Source organism: Malus domestica, chromosome 05 (genome assembly GCF_042453785.1).
Source record: "Malus domestica chromosome 05, GDT2T_hap1".
Lineage (NCBI taxonomy): Eukaryota > Viridiplantae > Streptophyta > Magnoliopsida > Rosales > Rosaceae > Malus > Malus domestica.
The window spans coordinates 390,919-416,366 of NC_091665.1; the positions used below are offsets into that span (position 1 = coordinate 390,919).

At 41.7% G+C, this 25,448-nt stretch overlaps 1 pseudogene; it reads right to left on the reverse strand.

Moving 5' to 3' along the window:
- Positions 1-20,522: 20,522 nt before the first annotated feature.
- On the reverse strand, positions 20,523-23,462 carry LOC139196632 (uncharacterized; annotated as a pseudogene).
- Positions 23,463-25,448: the final 1,986 nt, after the last annotated feature.

Below are 25,448 nucleotides of genomic sequence, written 5' to 3' on the forward strand. Positions count from 1 at the left end.
TAAGTGAAGCTTTTGTAGGTGAAGCTTTTGTGGGTGAGGCTTTTGTGGTGGGTAAAGCTTTTGTGGGTAAAGCTTTTGTTGATAAAGCTTTTATGGGTGAAGCTTTTGTAGGTGAAGCTTTTGTGTTGGGTGAAGCTTTTGTGGTGGGTGAAGCTTTTGTGGGTGAAGCTTTTGTTGGTGGAGCTTTTATGGGTAAATCTATTGTGGGTGAAGCTTTTGTCTTGAAGCTTTTGTAAATCAAGCTTTGGAGTTGAAGCTTTGTAGGTGAAGCTTTGGAGTTGAAGCTTTTGTTGGGTACCATTAATTTTGCTTCGCACTATCTTGATCAAGATAGTGTGAAGCTTTTGAGAATTTGTAGTTGTCCTCCATTGATGAAGCTTTTGTTGGTGAAGCTTTTGTGGTGAAGCTTTGATGGGTACCATGAATTAATTTTGCTTCACACTATCTTGATCAAGAGAGTGTGAAGCTTTTGAGAATTTGTAGTTGTCCTCCATTGATGAAGCTTTGTTGAATTTCCCAATATTTTATTTATTTATTTATTTTTTTGGGAAACTAGAAATTTGAAAATGTGGGAGAGACAACATATACAAATTTTGCTTCCACACTGTTGAGCAAGAGATTATTATGCAAGCCACACCTTATAGTAGTCGAAGGTTTGGATGAACCATATAAATTGAATCTGCTTCGAACAGTCTTGATCAAGAGTGTGTGAAGCTTTCTACGAGTTGTAGTTGCCCTTCATTGATGAAGCTTTTGTTGGCACCGTAAATTGGTTTTGCTTCACACTGTCTTGATCAAGAGTGTGTGAAGCTTTCTACGAGTTGTAGTTGCCCTTCATTGATGAAGCTTTTGTTGGCACCGTAAATTGGTTTTGCTTCACACTGTCTTGATCAAGAGTGTGTGAAGCTTTTGAGAATCGTGGTTCAAATCCTTTGATAAAGCTCTTGTTGGCACCATAAATTGGTTTCGCTTCACACTGTCTTGATCAAGAGTGTGTGAAGCTTTCTACGAGTTGTAGTGTTTGCATTGTTACAGAGGAGAAATGTCTGAAGCTGATGCAAGAGGGCTGAATAGCTTGATCTTCGTATGCCATGCACTGAAGTTGTTGTTGGCTTGCAACAAGACTTTGTTGGTGACTATAACTCTTGTTAGGCATAAGTGCTCCCCTAGTTGAGTTGTCAAGCTTGAGGGTTTTTTATTATTTGTGAATGCTAGGAGTTCGCATGTACAAGTTGTATCACTTGTCTTCTGGTAGGTGAAATGAAATGAATGGTGAGTTGCTTTCATCATTTAGTTGGTGGTACGAAGGTGAGTTCCTTCATTACCTTTCATCATATTTCATCACCTGGTTGGTGGCACGAAGATGAGTTCCTTCTTCACCTGGTTGGTGGCATGAATGGCAAGTTGCCAAATGATATTAGAGTATGGGTTGTACATTTCATCACCTGGTTGGTGGCATGAAGGAGAGTACGGGTGGTACATTTCATCACCTAGTTGGTGGCATGAAGATGAGTTCCTTCTTCACCTGGTTGGTGGCATGAAAGAGAGTACGGGTTGTACATTTCATCACCTGGTTGGTGAGAATAAGGGCAGGGTGTCGAGGCACATTGTAGCAAGTGTCGAATGACACAAAGTATGTTGAACCCTTTAGAAACACAATTGGCTTATGTATGAATGTGTTGGAATATATGATTGAACGAATATACTGTGAAGCTGTTCGTTTATTTGTATAGTCTTATTGACATAGACTTTGTCTCATGTTGAAGCTTTGAACCCGAGTGTTTCATTGCTAGGAATGTAAGAGGATTAGGATCGAGTTGTCTAAATCATCTCTTTATTGAATTCATGCCAAATATTCTTCATGCCAAATATTCTTCGTTACATAGGATGGTGAACGACTGAAGCTTAACACTTGTACAATGTGAGTTTACTTGTAATAGTACTTCAAGTGATCAGCGTTTCATGGATGGCCAAGAGTTTTGCCATCGGAGCTTCTAAGCTTGTAGGAGCCAGGGTGACTGATGCCAACAACTTCAAACGATCCATCCCAGTTTGGACTAAGTGTTCCTTGACTTGGGACTCTGTCGCAGAGTAATCTTTTCTTCAATACCCAATCCCCCACTTTGAAAGAACAAGGTTTGACCCATGAGTCATAGTAGTTGGAGATACGCTGCTTGTAGGTGACAATCCTCAAGTAAGCCTAGTTTCTATGTTCCTCGACTAGATCTAAGTTGAGGGTAAGTTGTTTGTCATTTTTGCTTTGCACGTAGTTCTGGACTCGGAACGTTGCTTGCTCAAGCTCAATTGGGACAACTACCTCTGTACCAAAGGTAAGTGAGAATGGGGTTTCTCTTGTTAATGTCCGATACGAACTGCGGTATGACCAAAGAACTTGGGGTACAAATTCTGGCCAACAACCTTTAGCCTTGTCCAAGCTGGTTTTCAAAGTTCGCTTGATTATTTTGTTGATGGTTTCAACTTGTCCATTAGACTGGGATAAGCTGGGGAGGCAAAACATAAGTTGATGTTGAACTTAGAGCAGAACATCCTAAACTTATTGTTGTCGAACTATCGCCCGTTATAAGTGACTATCACATTAGGAATGTCGAATCTACAAAGGATGTTCTTCCATATGAAGTCTTCTATTTTTACCGCAGTAATGGTTGCCAAGGGTTCTACTTCAGCCCACATTATGAAGTAGTCAACTGCAACGATTGCATAGCAGACCTCACCCTTCCCTACAAGCATTGAGTTAATCAAATCAAGTCCCCAATGGGTGAAGGGCCAAGGGCTGATCATAGAAATGAGCGGCTCGGGATGGGAGTGATGAATAGTTGCGTAGCGTGGACACTTATCACATGAGCGAGATATTCTGATGGCATCTTGGTGAAGTGTTGGCCAGTAATATCCTTGGCGAAAAGCCTTGTGTGCTAAGGATCGAGATCCAGCATGATCTCCGTAGACTCATTCATGTATTTCCCGAAGGACAATTTCCGCCTCTGTGGGTGTAAGACATCTTAGGTATGGTAGGTTAAAACCCCGCTTGTGGAGTTGGTCATTAATATCAAGTAACGGGTAGCCTTGTATCGAATTTGCTTAGCTTTGACTTTGTCATTTGGAAGGGTGCCATGAGCAAGGAATCTATAAATCGAGGTAATCCATCTATCCCTCTGTTGTAAGTTGCACACTTCCGCAGCCATGGTGCTTGGTGTTGCCAACAATTCAACCTGAAATTTTCTCCCAATCTTGTCTTCCACCACTGAGGTGAGGTGAGGTGAGCCAAAGCATCTGCATGACTGTTTGTTGCTCGAGGAAATTGGGTGATCTGGTAGTGGAAGTGCTTGAGCAACAATTGTGTTTGTGCCAGATATGCTGCCGTGGAGCTATCATTAGCGTCAAAGTTGTTGGTGACCTGATTAGCCACCAATTAGAGTCACTGAAGATATCAATTCGTTTAACCCCAAGATGTTTGGCCAAACGTAAGCCTGCTAGGAGGGCTTCATATTCGGCCTCATTGTTCGACGCCTTGAATTTGAAACGAAGAGCATACACCATCGCCACTTTGTCAGGGGTCATAAGAACTAGTCCTGCTCTATAACCCTGTTGGTTGGACGAACCATCAACATATAGACTCCATGCTGAGGCTATTGGTTCTATTTTTTGAGGTTCCGAGGGTAATGAAACCACTTCTTTAGGCGTATAAACAATGTCAACACGATATGTGAAGTCGGCGATGAAGTCTGGTACTGCTTGGCCCTTCTCAACTGGCTTTGGTTAATAGCAGATGTCAAACTCACCCAATGCTATCGCCCATTTTATCATTCACCACGACATGTCAAGACTTTGGAGTATCTGTCGAAGAGGATGATTAGTAAGCACGATGATGGAGTGTGCTTGGAAGTAAGGGCGAAGTTTTCAAGCAGACATGACCAATGCTAGAGCCCATTTCTCAATGTTGGAATTTCATGTCTCTGCTTCTTGTAAGGCCTTGCTAGCGTAGTAGACAGGCCATTCGACATTACCATCCTTTCGAATGAGAATGGAACTTACTGCTAAAGCCCATACCAACAGATAGATAATGAGAGTGTCACTAACCTCAGGTTTGGAGAGCAGAGAGGCTTTACTCATGTGGTCTTTGAGGTTCTTGAATGCCTCGGCACATTCATCAGTCCATGTAATGTACCTCTTACTTCCCTTAAGTGCTTTGAAGAAAGGAGCACATCTGTCTGTGGCCTTAGAGATGAACCTAGTTAAGGCTGCCACCTTGCCAATAAGGCTCTGGATGTCTTTTGAAGTTACCAGTTGCTTCAGGTCGAGGATTGCTTTGATCTTCTCGGGATTAGCCTCAATGCCTCATTGGCTTATCATGAAGTCTAAGAATTTGCCAGAGCCTACGCCGAACGCACATTTGTTGGGGTTCAACCTCATTCGATATCTCTTCAGAATGGTGAAAGTTTCAGATAGGTTGGTGATGTGTTGGTCAGCATGTTTGCTCTTGACTAGCATATCATCAACATAAACTTCCATGCTCTTCCCAATCTATTCGGCGAACATTGAATTGACCAGTCTCTGATACGTCGCTCTTGCATTCTTTAGGCCGAAAGGCATGACTTTATAGCAATATAGTCCCCTGTCAGTAATGAAGGTTATGTGTTCTTGGTCTGAAGGGTTCATGAGGATTTGGTTGTATCCTGAGTAAGCATCCATAAAGCTCAGGAGTTCACACCCTGCCGTAGAGTCTATAAATCTATCTATGAGATGAAGAGGAAAGCTATCCTTCAGGCATCCTTTGTTTAGGTCAGTGTAATCGACACACATTCTCCATAAGACCTTTTAGAGCAGAAGACTTTCCTTGGTTGGATTCTTCTTAACAAGGACAATATTTGCTACCCACGTTGGATAATTAACTTCGCGGACGAAGCCTATGCCTTTGAGTTTTTCAACTTCTGCCTTCATTGCCTTGTACCGTTTAGTGTCATAAGATCTTTGCTTCTGTCTCACTGGCTTGGCCTTGGGGTCAATACTTAAGCGATGACAGATGATATCGGGAGAGATACCTGGCATGTCCTCGTATGATCAGGCGAAGACTTCAGTGTTCTCTTACAAAAAAGAGATCAATGCCAACTGAATGGGTGGTGACAATGTAGTGCCAATCTTCACCATACGATCCGGATAATCTTTTGAGATAGAGACCTTCTCCAACTCTTCAGTGGGTTGTGCTTGCTGGGTGAAAGAGTCATCTCGAGGATCGTCGGGTTGACTGTTGCCACCGTGAAGATTCAAGTTGGCTTTGTCTGGGCTGGTCTTTATGACTTGGTCATGTATAGAAAAGGTTTCCTTGGGCACAAGCAGGTGTTGTTGCTTGACCGAAGTGTTGTAACATGATCGTGCACTAAGTTGTTCTCCTCTGATATGACCATTGCCATAGGGTATTGGAAATTTCATCAACAACATATGTGTGGATACCATGGCCTTGAGATCATTGATGCTTGTGCGTCCCAAGATGACATTGTATACCATTGAGCAATCAACCACCGGGAAGTTAGTGGTAATGGTAGCTGTGTAAGGGCATGTACCAATGGTTGCACGATATCACCGGAGAAGCATATCAGAGGAGAAATCGAGCGATTGAGCAAGTGTTCAGCTACATTAAGTGCCATAAAAGCTTCAGGAAACATGATATTGACTGAAGGCCCCGTGTCTACCAGGATTCGTCGTACTTCAAAGTTGGCTATGTAAGCTTCCACGATCAGTGGGTCGTTGTGATGGTAGATGATACCTGTTTCTTCCTCAGGGTAGAAACATATTGGATCCCAGTTAAGCTTTTTATACTTGCCTCCCCTGGTGTCTTTCACGTGAAACACTTGGTGGCCAGACCTTAAAGCTCGTTCACTATTTTTCATGGCCCTGTTGGAAGATTTAGATATGGGTGCCACCTTAAAGCTCGTTCACTATTTTTCATGGCCCTGTTGGAAGATTTAGATATGGGTGTGCCACCACTAATGGAATATATCACATTCACCTAGCGTTGGTTACGGTTACCCCTTAGAGGGTGAAGGAGGAATTGATCAATTTTTCCTTCACATGCCAAAGCTTCAATATGATCATGAAGGGTGATACACTTCTCGCCGTCATGGCCGTTATGCTCGTCGTAGCAGCAAAACGTGCCCGTGTTATTCGTGGGCTTGTAACCCGACTGCCTCGGCATTAGCTTCTGTATCTGATGTGCTATACTAGGGTAACTGGCCACGCATGTGGCGTTCAAATATATGTATGTCTCATATCTCGGGGTAGGGTCTGTCCTAACATGTGTTTGGCCCACTGTGTTGACTGCCTAGGGGCGGGCATTATCGTGGCGATACCCTTGGTTATCGCGATAGTGTCCCTTACTCCTTTTGCTAAAATGGGACTTGTGAGGATGGAAATTTTTCCTTTTGCCCTGAGATTGATATGTATGGTGGCTTGGCGAAGTATTAAGTAAGGCAGGAGGAGGCACCGCCACCGTTTGGAAGGTTGAGATCTTCTCATTTGGTTCAATCTGGCTTCCACTTTCTACTCGCTGATAAGGGGTGGCTGTGGGGGGTTTCCCTTGATATGTCCTTGCCTCAGTGGATGCATGGTTGTAAGCCTGTGCCATCACCTCAGAGTAAGTCTTCCAAGTGTTGGCATTGATCATGTACTTGAAGAAACAATCACGTAGGCCTTCCGTGAAGGCTTTGAGGGCAGTCTTGTCGTCTACCTCGGCACAACAGGAATACTCATGGCTGAAGCGGCCAACATACTTATGTAATGACTCATTTGGCTGCTGGCGAATAGTGTACAAGTCATCCGCAGAGTGCAAGCGATCGGTCTGGAAAATGTGTTGAGAAACAAACAGTTTCCTCAATTCCTCAAATGAGTCTACCGTATCAGGTGGAAGACGAAAATACCAATTTAGAGCTTCACCAAAGAGGGTGGAGGGGAAGAAAAGACATCGCTCTTCGTCAGTGTGTATCTGGTGTGCCATGGTGGACTCAAAGAGGTTAAGGTGTTCAATCGGGTCCTCATTTCTAGTATAGAGTTGCAAGCCAAGCTTCTGCTTTGTCTTTGCTTGGAGGGGGTGTCGAGGATCCTCCTTTTAAGAAGGCCAAGCCTAGGTTGGTTCAAATCAGGTATCTCAGCTTATCGTTCGCCCTTCAACTTGTTTACTTCCTTAAGGAGCTGTAGGACAAGAAGGTCCTGAGCGGAGTCATGTACCACTGGAGCTTTCTTTCGTAAATCTCCATCTCCTCTTGGAAGTAGGAAGCTTTGATCAAGAACATGTGATTTTTCCCTAGACTCGTCGTACTGACTTCCAAGGTACGTCTGTTGGAACATCTCTAAGTCCCCTATACCTTCGTGTTTCTCTAGGACTTGTTGCCCCTTCCCCAAATTGGTAGCCAGCCTGGACATGGGAATGGACCGAGTATTTCAGAGACCCTTGGGTCATTGATCTTCGAGCTTACATGGATGGGATTGTCTCGACGTTGCTTTCTATCCTTCCACTCCTTCTGTAAGAATGTAACTTCCTCCATTCCTCCTACATCGGGTCGATGTAGCTTGGTTGAGAGAAGTCTCATGTTGGTCGCCATTTCGATGAGTAGCTTGCTCCTTAACAGGAATACCCATGTCGAGGGCAAATGACCCTCCGTGTTAGGGGGGCACCCAGTTGATGGTTGACTTCCACAGGGGTGATGAGCTCGTGTGTTTTAGTATATCTAGCCTCGTGGAACATCTCGAAGACTTTCTCATACTGCTCTTGGAGGATCTCATTCTTCATCGCTATCTTGTTATTCTGAGCCTCCAGCTCATCGACGTTAGCCTGAAGAGCAAACTTCTTTTGTTCCTTCTTTCGTTGCTTCGCACTAGGTGAAAGAGGGGTGTCATTCTGTGTGCTATGGCTTCCTTCGCTCCCCATGTTGGAAAGGGATGCCTGGTCAAAAGAGAGTGTACGAATGGTGGTAACCAGCTTAACAAAGCTGAAGAGAGTGGGAATAAGTGTCGTTTCCCACAGACAGCGTCAAATGTTGATGCACAAAATCAGTGGAGACTTAGGTACAATAGAAAGTGTTAAGTTTGTGACCTTCACTAGATTGCTCCGGTCACTAGTGTGGATATGTAAATGGATAGAGACAGGGAAACAAACACAAGATGTATGTGGTTCACCCAGATTGGCTACGTCCACGGAGTAGAGGAGTTCTCATTAATTGTGAAGGGTTTACACAAGTACATAGGTTCAAGCTCTCCTATAGTGAGTACTAGTGAATGATTTAGTACAAATGACATTAGGAAATATTGTGAGAGAATGATCTCTATTTATATAAGAGAGTTTCTAGTTTCATTCTGACATTGACATGTGTCATGTTGTGATTGGTTTCTGATGTTGACATGTGTCGTGCTATGATTGGCTTCTGATGTTGACATGTGTCGCGCTGTGATTGGCCTCCTGGTTGGAGGGAAACTCTTCTGGGTCCTTGATGGTATAACGTTGACCGGTACTCAGTAGTTTCGAGATTAGTCAAGTATGGTACAAACAGAGTGGATTGAAAATCATACCATCGAAGGTAATCTCCAATGCCAAGATTTGCCACGAATCCTCATCGATACGAAAACTCTGCTACTAGAACCTGGAGAGATAAAAAAAACAAGAGTGAGTGGGCCTGAAAATAACGCTTTAATAAAGACCTTCTAAACGTTATAATCCCTTGTTGTAATACCTGTATAGTTTCCTGGAAATCATACTACATATAAGTATGAAATCAAATGTAAATCAACAGTAAATACAGGAATATTCCAAATCACTATATATCGGCAGCAGCATAAAAATCAGGTGCTCATCAATCTATGATAACACATGAATCAGAGTTGCCTAACGCAACCTGTACAACTCATAAATCAATCTATGATAACACATGAGTCGGAGTTGTCTAAAGCAACCTGTACGACTCATAGGCAACTTGTACAACAGTGTTAGAGTTGCCTATTATTTGCAACCTGTATGATAATGTCGGAGTTGCCTATTATTGCAATGTGTACGTGATGCAATGAAAGTTAAGCACTCAAATTAAACCCTCTTGTTGTCAAATTGTAGTAATAATGCAAGTAGGGATCGTTCTAAACCGGGGATTATGAGGGCTTGCTAAAACCTCTAAACTAACTTAAAAACATAAAAACAAAGTTAAAAACGTTTGAATAGACTTAAAGGACTCAAAACAAATTCACAAGACTCAAAACAACTTAAAAACACTCAAAACTGCCTAAAAACACAAACTAGGCAGTTTCTGACTCTAACACAACTTTGGATGAAATTTGGGTTTTGACTTGACTCAAAACACTCTAAAACAAGAAAGTAAAAGGGGGATTTTAGTTTTGATGAATTTGAAACAAACAAACAAGTTATAAAACTAGGCAGATTGTAAAACGAATTTAAGAAATAAGATGATGGATGGATTAGTTAGAGGTCCGTTCTTCGCAGATGACACACTTGTACATGAATTGATTTCCAATTGCTTTTCAATAAACTATGATGCTCAACACCCCAAATTAACCGTGATGCACAAATTAACCCTCAGATTTTCCTTTACTCATTGAATTGGATGAATGCATGCGACAACCCAAATCATTCTCTAAAAGTCCCCTATATGAATGCATAATAGAGATACAATCAGAGATCATTATGTTCAATGAAAATCATAAGTGTTGACGAGGCAATTATAACTACGAATGCATGATATTACCAAGAATTCAATTAACGCGATTGTGATAAACAACCTTCACTACTCATGAATATAAACTTGTAACGATAAGGTGAAACTCATTTATATTCTAGCATCTAATTCATGCATGAAAACTAAGTATGCATCCTTAATAAACATACAAGAATCAGTTATGAATAAAATAGATAATTGAATTGCAATCACAACTTATCAAATCACAATTGGAAGAAATCAATTTAAATCTCAAGCCTGTTCATGGCTTCAAACTTCCCCCTAACTAAATAGGGGTTTAGCCACTCATAATTGCAACAAAATTAGAAAATAACAAAGTAGACATTGAAAGAAAGAAAGAAGTACACCTAAAACGCTCCAAAGTTCCAAGCTTGAAACGCCAGGGACCTTTGTTTTCACCACCTTGTTGTAGCACAAGTGTCTAGGATGTGTATGGATATATGGATGGAATGGATTTGCACGGCTAAGAGATGAAAGTGTATGGATTGGTGAGATGTAGTATGGCTAGATGAATGTATGGAGGTCATGGCAAGGAAATTGTGTTTGTGAATGAAGTTGTCAGATGTGAAATGTAGTGTCTTTTGATGATCGCCCCCAAATTATGGTGAAGGGTGGATGTATTTATAGGCTAGGGAGAGGAGTGTATGGAGTTGTAATGAGTGGATGTAATGGGTGTAGTGGGTGAGTGTTATGGTAATGAGTGGATGTAATGGGTGTAGTGGGTGAGTGTTGTAATGAGTGGATGTAATGGGTGTAGTGGGTGAGTCTTTTTAGCCTCTTTTGACTTCAAATCCGTCCATCCATCTTGCTCCATGCATAAGCTATCCAATCTTGGCCAAAAACTACTCCAAATTGCTCCAAATTGCACTTTCTTGCCAACTTTGCCATTAGGAACTACAAACACACGAAAATAGCTTAAAACACTCTTATAAGCAATAACTAACTAAGTAAGTGCAAGAAAACATGTTAACTAAGTCGCATAAATATGCTCCTATCAGTACGATAGTGTCGGAGTTGCATAAAACACAAATATAGTCATGCCATAACTCAATCATTTTAGATAACACCATAAACTCACCTGAACTTACCTGCACATCCCGCGTTCACCTTAGCACTTCAAAGCATTCGCAACAATTATATATAGGTAATATGCATATGGATATGCCAAATTTAAAAGCATTTGTGGAACTATCAGTTATATATATACGATAAAAAGGAAAAGACCCACTCACCTGAGATTCGTGCTATGACTCCCTAGCATGAATATCGAGACGTCACGAACGATCATCACCTAAAACAAATATTCAATCACGTCTCAGAACTCTTATCAATAAAACACATAACTTACATAAAACACATCCCAAAGACGCTCTAGAATGATTTGAGACCCACTGACCAAAAGTCAACCGTTGGTCAAAAATCAACGGTATCGTTCACAACCCTATTTAACTCAATTCGGAAGATCTGCTCCTCAGATTTCTGATCTATCACTTCCAAAGATCCAAATTATGCTTCTAAAACATTATACTAAAGTTTCATTACGATCCAACGGTTGGATCTCCGCCAATTGCTTATTCAAGTGGCAGTCAACGTTTTATTTTACAAACTTACAAATCCAATTTGGGAAGATTTGTCCGTCAGATTCCCAATCCATAAATTTCTAATATCATCAAATATTACATACTATAATGTATTAAAGTTTGGTGACGATCCAACGGTTGGATCGTCAATTCACATAATGCTCAAGTAGCGCTCTTTAACAAAACTATGTTCAAACAATGAGATTTCATCAATTGGACTTCACCTATGGAATTGGGGTGTCAAACTTAGCTTAGGAAGGTCAGGGGGTGACTTGGCTCACACGCCGCCACACACGGCGGTCAGCCGCCCCTATTCGCCGGAAAATTCAACCATCTCCAAAAATTCTCAAATTCTATAGAAATGACGATCTCCAAGAGTAGAGCAAGTTTTATACCTGTGGCCAAGTCCAATTTGGCCGGAAAAGGCTCCAATTTCACTCAAACCCACCGGAACCCTAAAATGGGTGAACTCTGATTCTCCTTCCTCAGTGTTCCAACGTCTCTACCACTAGTTGGGTCTTTTTCCTGGGTCCAAGGGAAGTTGATTAAAGGTAGTTTTAGGTGGTGAAATTCACCGGATTGGAGGAATCGCCGTCGAGCACCCCCGGTGCTACGGTGGAGTTCTACACAAAATAGGACCTAAAACCCTTTAAATATGGGTGGAGATGGTAGAAGGGAGGATGTGGAAAAGGTTGTAGGTGATGGATGGTGGTGATCAATGAGAAAAATGGCGGAAGTTCGCCGGATTTGGAATCAGGTTGATGCACGAGTGCACACGAAAGCTGGGAGCTTCCCCTTGCCCTCCATTTTTTTTTTTCTTTTCTTCGTCTTTCCTGATTGGCTGATCCCTTTCCTTCCCCATTCTGATTGGTCCCTCAATCATTTATCTAATTGGTCACTTAACTAACATAAATTTGAGGGAAGTTTAGTTAAGTTTAAAATCTATAGTTTAGTAACACAACTTCAAATGTCCATAACTATACCATTATAATCTGGACTCGCAGACAGCTTTCGCCTATGCGTTTGTAGTGACGAGTACTACGAGGATATGCTACAAAAAAAGTTCCACGTCTCTCTAACCGATGGTCAACGAAGGTCAAAATCTTTGCCTCAAGGGGGCATTTTCATAAAATCACTCATATAAAATTTATAAAACTTAAAATTAGGGACGTGTTGCCACATATAGCTTAATAGTAAAATATTTATTGATTTTTGGCTAAATTACCTAGTTTTAAATTGGATGCTAACAATCTAATATGAAATTACAGCTTGCTATCCTTGTGTTGATTATCACACTTGTTTGTACCATACTTGACCAATCCCGAAACTACTTATCACCGGTCAACGTTATACCGTCAAGGACCCAGAAGAGTTTCCCTCCAACCAGGAGACCAATCACAGCGCGACACGTGTTGACATCAGAAGCCAATCATAGCGCGACATATGTCAACATCAGAAGCCAATCACAACATGACACGTGTCAATGTCAGAATGAAACTAGAAACTCTCTTCTATAAATAGAGATCATTCTCTCACAATATTTCCTAATGTCATTTGTACTAAATCATTCACTAGTACTCACTAAAGGAGAGCTTGAACCTATGTACTTGTGTAAACCCTTCACAATTAATGAGAACTCCTCTACTCCGTGGACGTAGCCAATCTGGGTGAACCACGCACATCTTGTGTTTGCTTCCCTGTCCCTATGCATTTACATACTTATCCACACTAGTGACCAGAGCAATCTAGCAAAGGTCACAAACTTAACACTTTCTGTTGTACCAAAGTCCTCACTGATTTTGTGCATCAACATTTGGCGCCGTCTGTGGGAACGACACTTTTTCCCACTCTCTTCAGCTTTGTCAAGCTGGTTTCCACCATTCATACACTCTTTTTTGACCAGGTATCCCTCTCTAACATGGGGAGCGAAGGAAGCCACAGTACACAGAATGACACCCCTCTTGCACTTAGTGCGAAGCAACGAAAGAAGGAAGGAAAGAGGGTTGCTCTTCAAGCTAAAGTCAATGAGCTAGAAGCTCAAAACAACAAGATAGCAATGAAGAATGTGGTCTTCCAGGAGTAGTATGAAAAGCTTTTTTAGATGCTCCACGAAACTATGCGTACTTAAACACGCGAGCTTGTTGCCTCTATGGATATCAACCATCATCTGGGTGCCCCCTAACACGGAGGGTCACCTTCCTTCGACACGGGTATCCCTGATGAGGAGAGAGCTAATCATTAAAACATTGATCAACATGAGACTTCTCTCAACCCAGCTGCTTCGACCCAAAACAGGAGAAGTGGAAGAAGACACCTCCTTGCAGAAAGGTTGGAAGGATCGAAAGTTGTTTATCATGACTGCCGAGACTTCCTAAAGCAATGTTGAGAGAATCCCCTCCACATATGCTCAAAGATCAATGACCCAAGGGTTTCTGAGAGACTCGGTCCCCTCCCACGGCCCAGGCCAGCTGCCAATCTAGGGAAAGAATGACATGTCTTAGAGGAACATAAAGGTACAAGAGACTCTGAGGTATTCCGACAGACTCGTCCTAGAAGTCAGTACGGCGAGTCCAAGGAAAAATCACACGCCCTTGCTCAAACTTTCCAACTTCAAAGAGGCAATGGAGACTTACGAAAGGAAATCCCAGTAGTACATGACTCCATCAAGACCCCCTTGTCCTACAGCTCCTTGAGGAAGTAAACAAGTTGAAGGCCGAACATCAAGTTGAGATACCTGATTGGAACCAACCCAGGCCCGGCCATCTCACAAGGAGGATCCTTGACACCCCCTTCAAGCGAAGACAAAACAAATGCTTGGTTTACAACTTTATACTAGAAGGGAGGACCCAATTGAACACCTTAACCTCTTTGAGTCCACCATGGCATATCAGATGCACACCGACGAAGAGCGATGTCTTCTCTTCCACTACACCCTCTCTGACGGAGCTCTAAACTGGTATTGTCGTCTTCCATCTAAGACAGTAGACTCATTTGACGAACTGAGGAAACTGTTTGTCTCTCAACACATCTTCCAAATCGGTCGCTTGCATTCTGCAGATGATTTGTACACTATTCGCCAGAAACCGGACGAGTCATTACGAGAGTATGCTGGTCATTTCAACCATGAGTATTCTCGCTGCGCTGAGGCAGATGACAAGACCGCCCTCAAGGCCTTCACGGGAGGCCTACGTGATTGTTTCTTCAAGTACATGATCAATGCCAACACTTGGAAAACTTACTCTAAGGTGATGGCACAGGCTTACAACCATGCCTCCACCGAGGCAATGACATATCAAGGGAAACCCCCCACAACCACCCCTTATCAGCAAGTAGGGAGTGGAAGCCAGATCCAACCAAATGAGAATACCTCGACCTTCCAAACGGCAACGGTGCCTCCCCCTACCTTACTTAATACTTTCCCAAGTCAACAGACATATCAATCTCAGGGCAAAAGGAAAAATTTCCATCCTCACCAGCCTTATTTTAGTAAAAGGAGTAGGGGACACTACCGCGATAACCAAGGGTATCGCCATGATAATCCCCAACCCCAGGAAGTCAACACAGTGGGTCAAGCACGTGTTCGGACAGCCCCTACCCCGAGGTATGATGCATACACACCTTTGAACGCCACTTGCGTGGCCATTTACCCTAGCATAGCACACTTGATACCGAAGCCAAAGCCGAGGCACCCAGATTACAAGCCCACGAAGAACACGGACACGTTTTGCTGCTACCACGAGCATAACAGCCATGACGGCGAAAAGTGTATCACCCTTCACGATCATATTGAAGCTTTGGCACGTGAAGGAAAAATTGATCAATTCCTCCTTCACCCTCCAAGGGGTAACCGTAACCAACACTAGGTAAATGTGATATATTCCATAAGTGGTGGCACACCCATATCTAAATCTTCCAACAGGGTCATGAAAAATAGTGAACGAGCTTTAAGGTCTGGCCACAAAGTGTTTCACGTGGAAGACATCAGGGGAGGTAAGTATCAAAAGCCTAACTGGGATCCAATATGTTTCTACCCTGAGGAAGAAAGAAGTATCATCTACCCTTACAACGACCCACTGATCGTGGAAGCTCACATAGCCAACTTTGAAGTACAACGAATCCTGGTAGACACGGGGGCTTCGGTCAACATCATGTTTGCCGAAGCTTTCAGGGCACTTAATGTAGCTGAACACTTACTCGACCGCTCGATTTCCCCTCTGATAAGCTTCTCCGGTGATATTGTGCAACTTTTGGGGAGCATACACTTACCTTTCACCATTGGTACAGGCCCTTACATAGCTACCATTACCACTAACTTCCTGGTGGTTGATTGCCCAATGGCATACAATGTCATCTTCGGACGCACAAGCATCAATGATCTCAAGGCCATGGTATCCACACATATGTTGTTGATGAAATTTCCAACCCCCTATGGCAATGGTTACATCAGAGGAGATCAACTTAGTGCACGATCATGTTATAACACTTCGGTCAAGCAACAACACCTACATGTGCCCAAGGAAACCCTTTCTATACATGACCAAGTCATAAAGACCAGCCCAGACGAAGCCAACTTGGATCTTCACGGTGGCAACAATCAACCCGACGATCCTTGAAATGACTCTTTAACCCAACAAGCACAACCCGCTGAAGAGTTTGAGAATGTCTCTATCTCAAAAGATTATCCGGATTGCATGGTGAAGATTGGTACCACCTTGTTACCACCCATTCGGTTGGCATTGATCTCTTTTTTGCAAAAGAACACTGAGGTCTTCGCCTAGTCATACGAGGACATGCCATGCATCTCTCTCGATATAATCTGTCATCGCTTAAGTATTGACCCTAAGACCAAGCCAGTGAGACAGAAGCGAAGATCTTATGACGCTGAACGATACGAGGCAATGAAGGCAGAAGTTGAAAATCTCAAAGGCGTAGGCTTCGTCCGTGAAGTCAATTATCCAACGTGGGTAGCAAATGTTGTCCTTGTTAAGAAGAATCCGACCAAGGAAAGTCTCCTGCTCCAAAAGGTCTTGTGGAGAATGTGTGTCAATTACACCGACCTAAACAAAGGATGCCCGAAGGATAGCTTTCTTCTTCCTCTCATAGACAGACTTATAGACTCTACAGCAGGGTGTGAACTCCTGAGCTTCATGGATGCTTACTCAGGATACAACCAAATCCTAATGAACCCTCCGGACCAAGAACACACAGCCTTCACTACTGACAGGGGACTATATTGCTGTAAAGTCATGCCCTTTAGCCTAAAGAATGCAGGAGCGACTTATCAGAGACTAGTTAATTCAATGTTCGCCGAACAGATTGGGAAGAGCTTGGAAGTTTACGTTAATGATATGCAAGTCAAGAGCAAACATGCTGACCAACACATCACCAACTTATCTGAAACATTCACCATTCTGAAGAGGTGGTTCGACGTGAAAACTTTGAAGTTCTTACCTGAAATGGGTACGGATGAACTCGTATCGACGAGATGAAAACGATGGTGGTCTTTGTTTCCTCGATCTGTAAGGATTTGATGAACTTTGGTGATGGTCCGTGTGTAGAGAGAGAGAGAGAATGAGTGAATTCGAAGGGAAGAGAGAGAGTGTGAGTTTGAGTGTTTGAGGGAATTGCGGGAAAAAGGAAGAAAAGGTGTTCTGAAAGAGTGTGTATGCTTGTCCCGTGAGTGTATGTGGTCCACAAGCCACAATCATTCAAACACAATCAAACAAAACGTCCATGATCATCCACTCTTTAAAACTAGGGTAATTTAAACAAACCCTAAAGTTCTAAATCTTTAAAACGTTCAAGGACATTTTATTAACTTCATACTCACGAAAACGATAATACGGGACGGGCTGTCACAACCTACCCTTCTTATAGAAATTTCGTCCCCGAAATTTACATAATCAAAATACAACACTAATAATCATAAAACAATCTCGGATACATCTCTCTCATTCGATCCTCTGTTTCCCAAGTAGCATTTTCCACCGAGTGGTTCCTCCAAAAAATTTTTACCAACTGCACCGTCTTATTTCTCAGAACTTTCTCTTTCCAATCCAAGATAGTCACTGGTTCTTCATCATAAGTCAAATTCGGGCTAATCTCCAAAGGTTGAACCGGAATCACATGCGATGGATCTGCAACATACTGACGAAGCATCGAGACATGAAATACATTATGCACTTTAGACAGTTCTGAAGGCAACTCAAGCCTGTAAGCAACCTCACCAACTCGCTCGGTGATCTGATAAGGTCCGATGTACCTAGGGCTTAGCTTACCCTTTTTCCCGAACCTTACTACTCCTTTCCAAGGCGATAGTTTCAAAAATACCCAATCATTAACCTTATACACTCGATCAGTAGCATGCCTTGAATGATGATTTTGTGAAAACATGTTCATTTGAGCAACATCATAAGGCATGCAATTAACAATTAAAGGCGGAATCATGCTTGCATGCACTCAAAAACAAAACATTACCTATGAAATTCAAAGCCTAGTAGATTGGTGAACCAATATTCAACTCATAACAAAGTGAGTTGAAATTTATACTTTTGTAGATTCCTCTTTGCATAAGCAAAGGCTAATCACCCAAAGAGAGGGCCTTCATTCCTTGCATCTAAAATCTATGGATTTGGATGGAAGAATAGGTTTCTCCAAGTTCCCAAAATTGAGAACCTCTAAGTCTCCACACCAAGGAGAGATTGGAGAAGAAATGAGTGAACTTGGAGTAGTAGTATGGCTAGATACACCCTCCAAGGGGGCCGGCCTCCTAGAGAGAAAAGGAGAGACATGTTCTCTCCAATTTTCTCCAAAAGAACCCTTAATGAATTTTAGGCTATAAAGTTCTTTATATAGTCACTTCTTTAAATGACCTAAAGAACCAAAAACCCTAATTCAACACACATGGCCGGCCACTTTAGGGATTTGGGCTTTTGGGCCTTTGTGAATCTTTATTCATTAAATTGTCATACAACTTAAGTCAATGGGCTTGACGTTCGAAGCCCATTGGGCCTTAAGGTCCAAAACTATCCCGAGGTCTTTAACGAACTTATTCGTTTGATTAATTAACATATTAATTAATCCTTGCCATAAATAATTAAACTTTTTTAATTATTCTTACTCATCTCCATTGTTTCTTCAATCTCCACCTTACACGGTGTACGATCCATTAGGTTCCTTTTAGTGAGGCAGTGGGTGATTAAAACTCTTTCAAATCAATTGTGAATTGAAACTTACTTTCAATTCTCCCTTTAGTGATTATACAAGTTTAGGGCTTCCACAAACCATGAGTGACACCTAGCAGCATATCATGGTTACCCAAGCTAATCAGAAGAGGTGGAGAACCTATTCAGTTTAGGATTACAAATGCAATACGGTCTTTCTCTAATACAATACTCTTGACCATATTGTTTGGTTTGATAGTTTATTAATGTCTACTATCCAATGTGATTCGTGTGCTTATATGATTACCTTGAATGTGATTTGGAACGCCTTCCTAAATCTCATTCATACTTTGGCCAAAGATTTTTAATCATATCATAGAGTATTCTCCCTCAAACGGTTTGAAGGTTAGAGATCCCTTGTTGCGCATTCACTTGCCTCTATGGCTAAGTAGCTTAACCCCAACGATGCCGTGGACACCCGCGAATGGGTGACTTTGACATAATCAAAGATCAAGGACCTAACCACAAGACAAATGTTATGCCTCAGGTCAAAGGACTAATTTGCATTATCCCAACAATGAGTTCTCATGTGACATGAATATGAGAACTCTTCGTTGATCGTGTTCAGTGAACTCATTCTCTATTGAGCACCTACGTACTTGTCTTAATGTCACACACACCATTGACTCGAGACTAGTCACTCTCCCTAAGAGAAGACATAGCACGTACTGATCTTAACGGACTGTCAATGCCCAATTGGCAATCCTATGATCAGGAACGTTTAGGATGTGTCTACGAAAGAATGGTCTCATGAATCTAACTTCTTTAGATTACATTCTTCCAATCACATATTCCTTGGACTTATCGTTTAAGCATATAACATTTATATGAGACGGCTTAAAACAATAATCTATGCCCTTGATATTAAACTAGATTAGTTTAACATGTGAAATGTCCATAAAGTATCATCATATGATTGGTTTTAGGGCACATTTCCAACATGCCTGTTTGCTAAGCTCTTTTGCCGATCCTGGGCCACTTTCAAATTAGACTTAATTACTTGAACATTCTGAGTAGTCTCCTCCACTATCTCCAGGCCCACCAAAACTCTTTCACCGACCTCTAACCAACACAAAGGAGTACGACACGATTTTCCATATAAAGCTTCAAACGGTGCCATCCCGATACTAGAATGATAACTGTTATTATAAGAAAATTCCATTAAATCCAACTTTGCATGCCAATCATCGCCAAACTGCATTATAGAAGATCTTAACATATCTTCCAAAGTCTGTATCGTCCTTTCTGATTGACCATCTGTCTGGGGATGATATGCCGTACTATATAGCAATCTCGTACCAAGAGCTTCCTGAAAAGCTGTCCAGAACTTAGAAGTGAATCTAGGATCTCGATCTGAAATAGTACTCACTGGAATCCCATGGTACTTCACAATCTTAGTGATAAACAGCTCAGCCAATTTGTTCAGAGAATACTTTTCTCTCACTGGAATAAAGTGCGCTAACTTAGTAAGTCGATCTACAATCACCCAAACACCATCACAACCGTTCCGTGTACGAGGAAGCTTGTACACAAAATCCATAGTGATAGTTTCCCATTTCCACTGTGGAACGGAAAGTGGTTGCATTAAACCAAACGGTTTCTTCCTTTCAGCTTTAACCTGCTGACAAACTGCACACCTGCTGACATACTCTGCAATTTCTCTTTTCATACCTGGCCAATAGTAAAATGGCCTAATGGTATGATACATCTTAGTGCCCCTGGATGCATTGCATATGCTGAAATATACGCTTTATCAAGAATCTCTTTCTTCAAATCCTCATTATTTGGCACATACAACCACTTATCCTGCATAAGCATGCCATCAGATTCTCGAACTTTGAGATCCTTTGTCTTTCCTTGAGAAACTGCAAAGATTAAACTCTGAACTTCTTCATCAATTCCTTGGGCTTCGAGTATACGGTCCATCAAAATAGGCCTAACTTGGAAACTAGCAAGTAAAGCTTCTTCTCGTCCTACCACAATTTCCTCTTGTTCTTCCAATCCCAATTCCACTCCAGTGGACTCAAATCTGCAAGAAGCGGAACACGAGAAGCACACAAAGCGTTAACCCGACCTTGGGATTTCCTACTCAAAGCATCAGCCACCACATTAGCACAACTAGGATGATACTCAATAGTGCAATCATAATCGCTAAGCAGCTCTAACCACCTTCGTTGCCTAAGATTAAGCTCTTTCTGGGTGAAAATGTACTGAAGACTCTTGTGATCCGTAAAGATCTTACACTTTTCACCATAAAGATAGTGTCTCCAAATCTTCAAGGCAAATATAATGGCTGCTAATTCCAAATCATGAGTAGGGTAATTCTTTTCATGAGGCTTTAACTGATGTGAAGCATAAGTAATCACCCTACTATGCTGCATTAAAACACATCCCAGGCCATTCAACGAAGCATCACTATAAATCTCAAAATTACCTCTGTCATCAGGAAGTGCCAAAACAGGTGCATGAGTGAGACAATGCTTAAGCTGCTGAAAACTCTGCTCACACTTACTATCCCACTCAAACTTGACTTCCTTTCTGGTTAACCTTGTAAGTGGTAAAGCGATAACTGAAAAATCCTTAACAAACCGTCGATAGTAACTTGCTAAGCCAAGGAAACTCCGTACCTCCGTGACTGTTCATGGCTGTTCCCAATTCTCCACAGCTGCTATTTTCTGATGGTCTACCAAAATACCCTGAGTTGAGATGACATGTCCCAAGAGTGCCACTTCATTTAACCAAAATTGGCACTTGCTAAACTTAGCATACAAACGGTGCTCTCTCAATTTCTCCAACACCAAAGTGAGATGTTGAACATGATCTGATTCAGACTTGGAATACACCAGGATGTCATCAATAAAGACAATGATAAATCTATCCAAATATTGCTGGAATACTTTATTCATCAAACCCATAAAAGCTACTGGTGCATTCGTCAATCCAAACGGAATCACAAGGAACTCATAATGGCCATAACGAGTTCTAAAAGCTGTTTTGTAGACATCGTCACTCTTAATCTTCAACTGATAGTAACCTGACCTTAAGTCGATCTTTGAGAATACACAGGCACCTCGAAGTTGATCAAATAGATCATCGATACGCGACAATGGATAACGGTTTTTAATCGTTACCCGATTTAATTGCCTATAATCGATGCATAACCTCAAAGTTCCATCTTTCTTTCTTACAAACAAAACTGGAGCTCCCCAGGGTAAAGTACTAGGTTAAATAAAACCTTTATCAACCAATTCTTGTAATTGAATCTTCAATTCTCTTAACTCAGTAGGAGCCATACGATAAGGAGTTAAGGAAATAGGATTTGTACCTGGAAGTAAGTCAATAGTGAACTCGACATATCTATCTGGTGGTAATCCAGGTAAATCATCTGGAAATACGTCAGGAAAATGTCTGACTACTCCCACTTCTTCCACACTACTAGGAGTAACATCATCTAATATCACATGAGCCAAGTACCCTTGACAACCTTTCGATAACAACCTTTCAGCTCTCACAGCTGAAATAACTTCATGCCTCAATCCACTAGGCTTACTTACTAATGTAACTTCAGGTAATCCAGGACAATGGAAAGTCATTGTTTTCCCGTAACAATCAATTTGGGCATGATTAAAATGCAACAAATCAGTGCCTAATATCACATCAAAATCCACAATATCTAACGGGACAAGATTAGCTGGCATAACTACATCCTCTACCATCACTGGACACCCTGGATATACACAATCTACATAACATCTTTCCCCTCTAGGCATAGCAAACTCTAACTCAAACCCTAGAGGCGTAGATTGAGGTTGAGTCAATTGAGCAAATATAAGAGAAATCACAGAATGTGTAGCACCACAATCAATCAACACTTTAGCATGATAACCAAGAATATTTAACGTACCCATAATCAAGTCAGGATTATTCTGAGCATCCTGTAAAGAAATGTTGTGGATACGTCCTTGGGCCTGCTGCCTTCCTCCTCGACCTCTGTTGGCATGAACACCTCTACCCTGCGAACTACGTCCTTGACCGGACTGAATGTGCGGCCTAGACGATCCAGCACTACTAGTAACATATCTATCTGTTGTGGTTGTCCTCCTGGCTGCCACTGCGATCCACCAGCTGAAAACTACTGACCAAGGTTGTTCTGCTGATAAGGCATATAACCTTCTGAAGATTAACCATAATGATTCTGCTGATAAGGGTCCTGAGAGTACTGATACTGTCCTGAAGGATAAAAAACTGAATCCCCTTGAAGATGATAAGCGCTACCACGACCTGTCTGAGTGAAACCACTAGGTCCTGAAAACTGTTGAGTCGGAGCTGGCTGTGGCACAAAAGGCTGTTGAGGTCTTCTTTTTAGTACCCCTCTTGAAACGTCTAAGCATCTCAACAGGATTAGCAGCAGTATCAAGATCATATCGAGACAAATCAGTAAATCTCCAATAATACTCATTAGCAGATAACTTTCTTTGCCTTAAACTGACGAATTCCTGCTTCTTCTGATCAAGATATGCTGGAGGAATAAACCTTTTATAGAACGAATCCTTAAAATTCTTCCAGTCTGCTACCTCTTCAGGCAACCATCCACGAGATTCCTGTTCCCACCAAGATGCAGTCTCTTTACCCAAAAACCAAGTGGTAGTCTCAACCCACCTTTCAGCAGGGAGATTGTCTTGACTCTGCATAACTCGATAAGTCTTCTCTACATGCTCAAGCCATCGGTCGGCCCCTTCATGTCCTTCATTACCCATAAAAGTAGGTAATTTCAAATTGTACACTGCCTCTAAAGGAGTTTTCTGAGAAGGGCGAAGTGAAGTTTGAATGGCATTAGCTATAGCTTCCCCTAATTGAGAGATATCAGGAAAACCAGGCTCAGAAGAAGAACATGGATCTCTACAAGGTGGCATAGTTCTGACAAAAGACACCAAAAATAATTAGGGAAGTTCACAAAATATGCAGGACTGCAACCTAAAGCTCTGATACCAAACTGACACACCCCGACCGAAGTCAAGGCATGCTGGCCGTCACGTGAGCGTGATGTAGCCATGTGCACAGTGCGGAAGTGATATTTATAAGGAAAGTACGAATAATTCAAAACCAAATACCATAGGTTCTAAGATAAGTTTAAGTGTGAATACACAACCAGAGCACAAGGTCTAAGTGCAGTCAAACATAAGATGTACTAATTTAACAACACTCGAAGATAATCCTACATGAGTGATGGTTTGTCAAAACTTCAGCGGGAAACCTCGAGATCCACCAACAAAGCTACCTAAAACCTGGAGGGGTGCAAAACAAAGTTGAGTGGGTCAGTAAAACAAGCTTTTCAAAACTTTCTTTTCTCTTTGAATATACTAACCCCTCGCCGTAAAACAAGTATAATTTCCCATAAATAAAGTATATACTCATATACGTAATATATCTCAAAATCATGCTAGACAATATGAATGTACATCATGCCAAAGTATCATAACTAAAATGCTCATCATCTCTATGTAAAAGTGATGGAATAACATATAATCAATTCAGTCCTCGGCTATAAATATAGTTTATACTCTTTCATCATATTCAACTCAGCCATCGGCTGCACATATAGCTCATAATCATCTCATCACATCATGTATATATATGTATATCCTGCACACATTCAATACCACCTTACGTGGTCTGCAATTCATCACTGTATATAACATAATATGCTCTAGTGCTACAATCACGTGAAGACTGTGCGATAAATCGCGGGTCACCTATGAGTCGAACCCACTAAAAGTGGTCTATACGACAGGACTGTGCACCTAACTTGGATCTAAGGCGAGCATGCGGTGCAGGAGGTGAACATCACGTGAAAGACTATGCCCCTAACTCTGGGCGGGAGCACTAATATACGTGTGCAAGTGAATGAGCTCTCAATCATATAATTCATTATATCTCAATCATATCTCAATCATATAATTCATTATATCTCAATCATATCTCAATCATAACCAACATCGTATCTCATAATCGTTACCAGCATAATATACTCACATGTAGCTTACCTGGGCCTCCTCAGCACCATGCAACAATATGCATAATTATAATAATGCACATACTAAAATATGATGCATATATGACAGGATAGTTAAATCACATTTCCTTTAAATACGTTTTCTGGGAAAAACGTCAAGTATACATATATATATACTGAAAAATAACTGCCCACTCACTGATAAGTAGCCGGTTCGTAACCCCCACGCCTAGTCTGGTTACTCTCGTCCTCCGTATAGGTCTCGCCTATAAAAGAAATAATTATAAAAACGTTATTTAAAAGCACATATACAACACTTGTTAATAACTTCTCATATATTGCTCAATTTGGGTATATGAATATACCACCGTGACCTACTCGACGTCACGAACCCGTACAAATTTTAAAAATAATTTTTTGATAGGTCAGGCGCCCTCACGCGCCGAAAACAGTTCGGCTCCACGCGTAGGCCATGTGCCGCGCGTGTCGTCTTCAACCTTGGGTCACCGGTACTGGTTTCGCTGGCGACGAAAAAGTCGCCGGTTTCTGGGCTAGTTTTCAAATCGTCATAACTTCGTCCTTTCTTCACCATTTTTCGTGATTTTTGTACCAAATGAAGCTTAAGACATGTAGAATCACGATATACAATTTACTAGGCTTGAAGACCACTAGAATTTACCTGAGTAAGCTCGATAGTTCGGTAAACTTTGACAAGCTTCAATCTCCGTACTCCGACGTCCAAAACCTTCCAACGAACTACCCCGAGCCTCCTAAGGACCTCACGAAGCTTCCTATGAGCTTAAAAACTCCTAAAAATCAACCATTACAAAGTTGATGAATAGTGTCAAACTCGAAGGTGAGTGGTTTGACGTGAAAACTTTGAAGT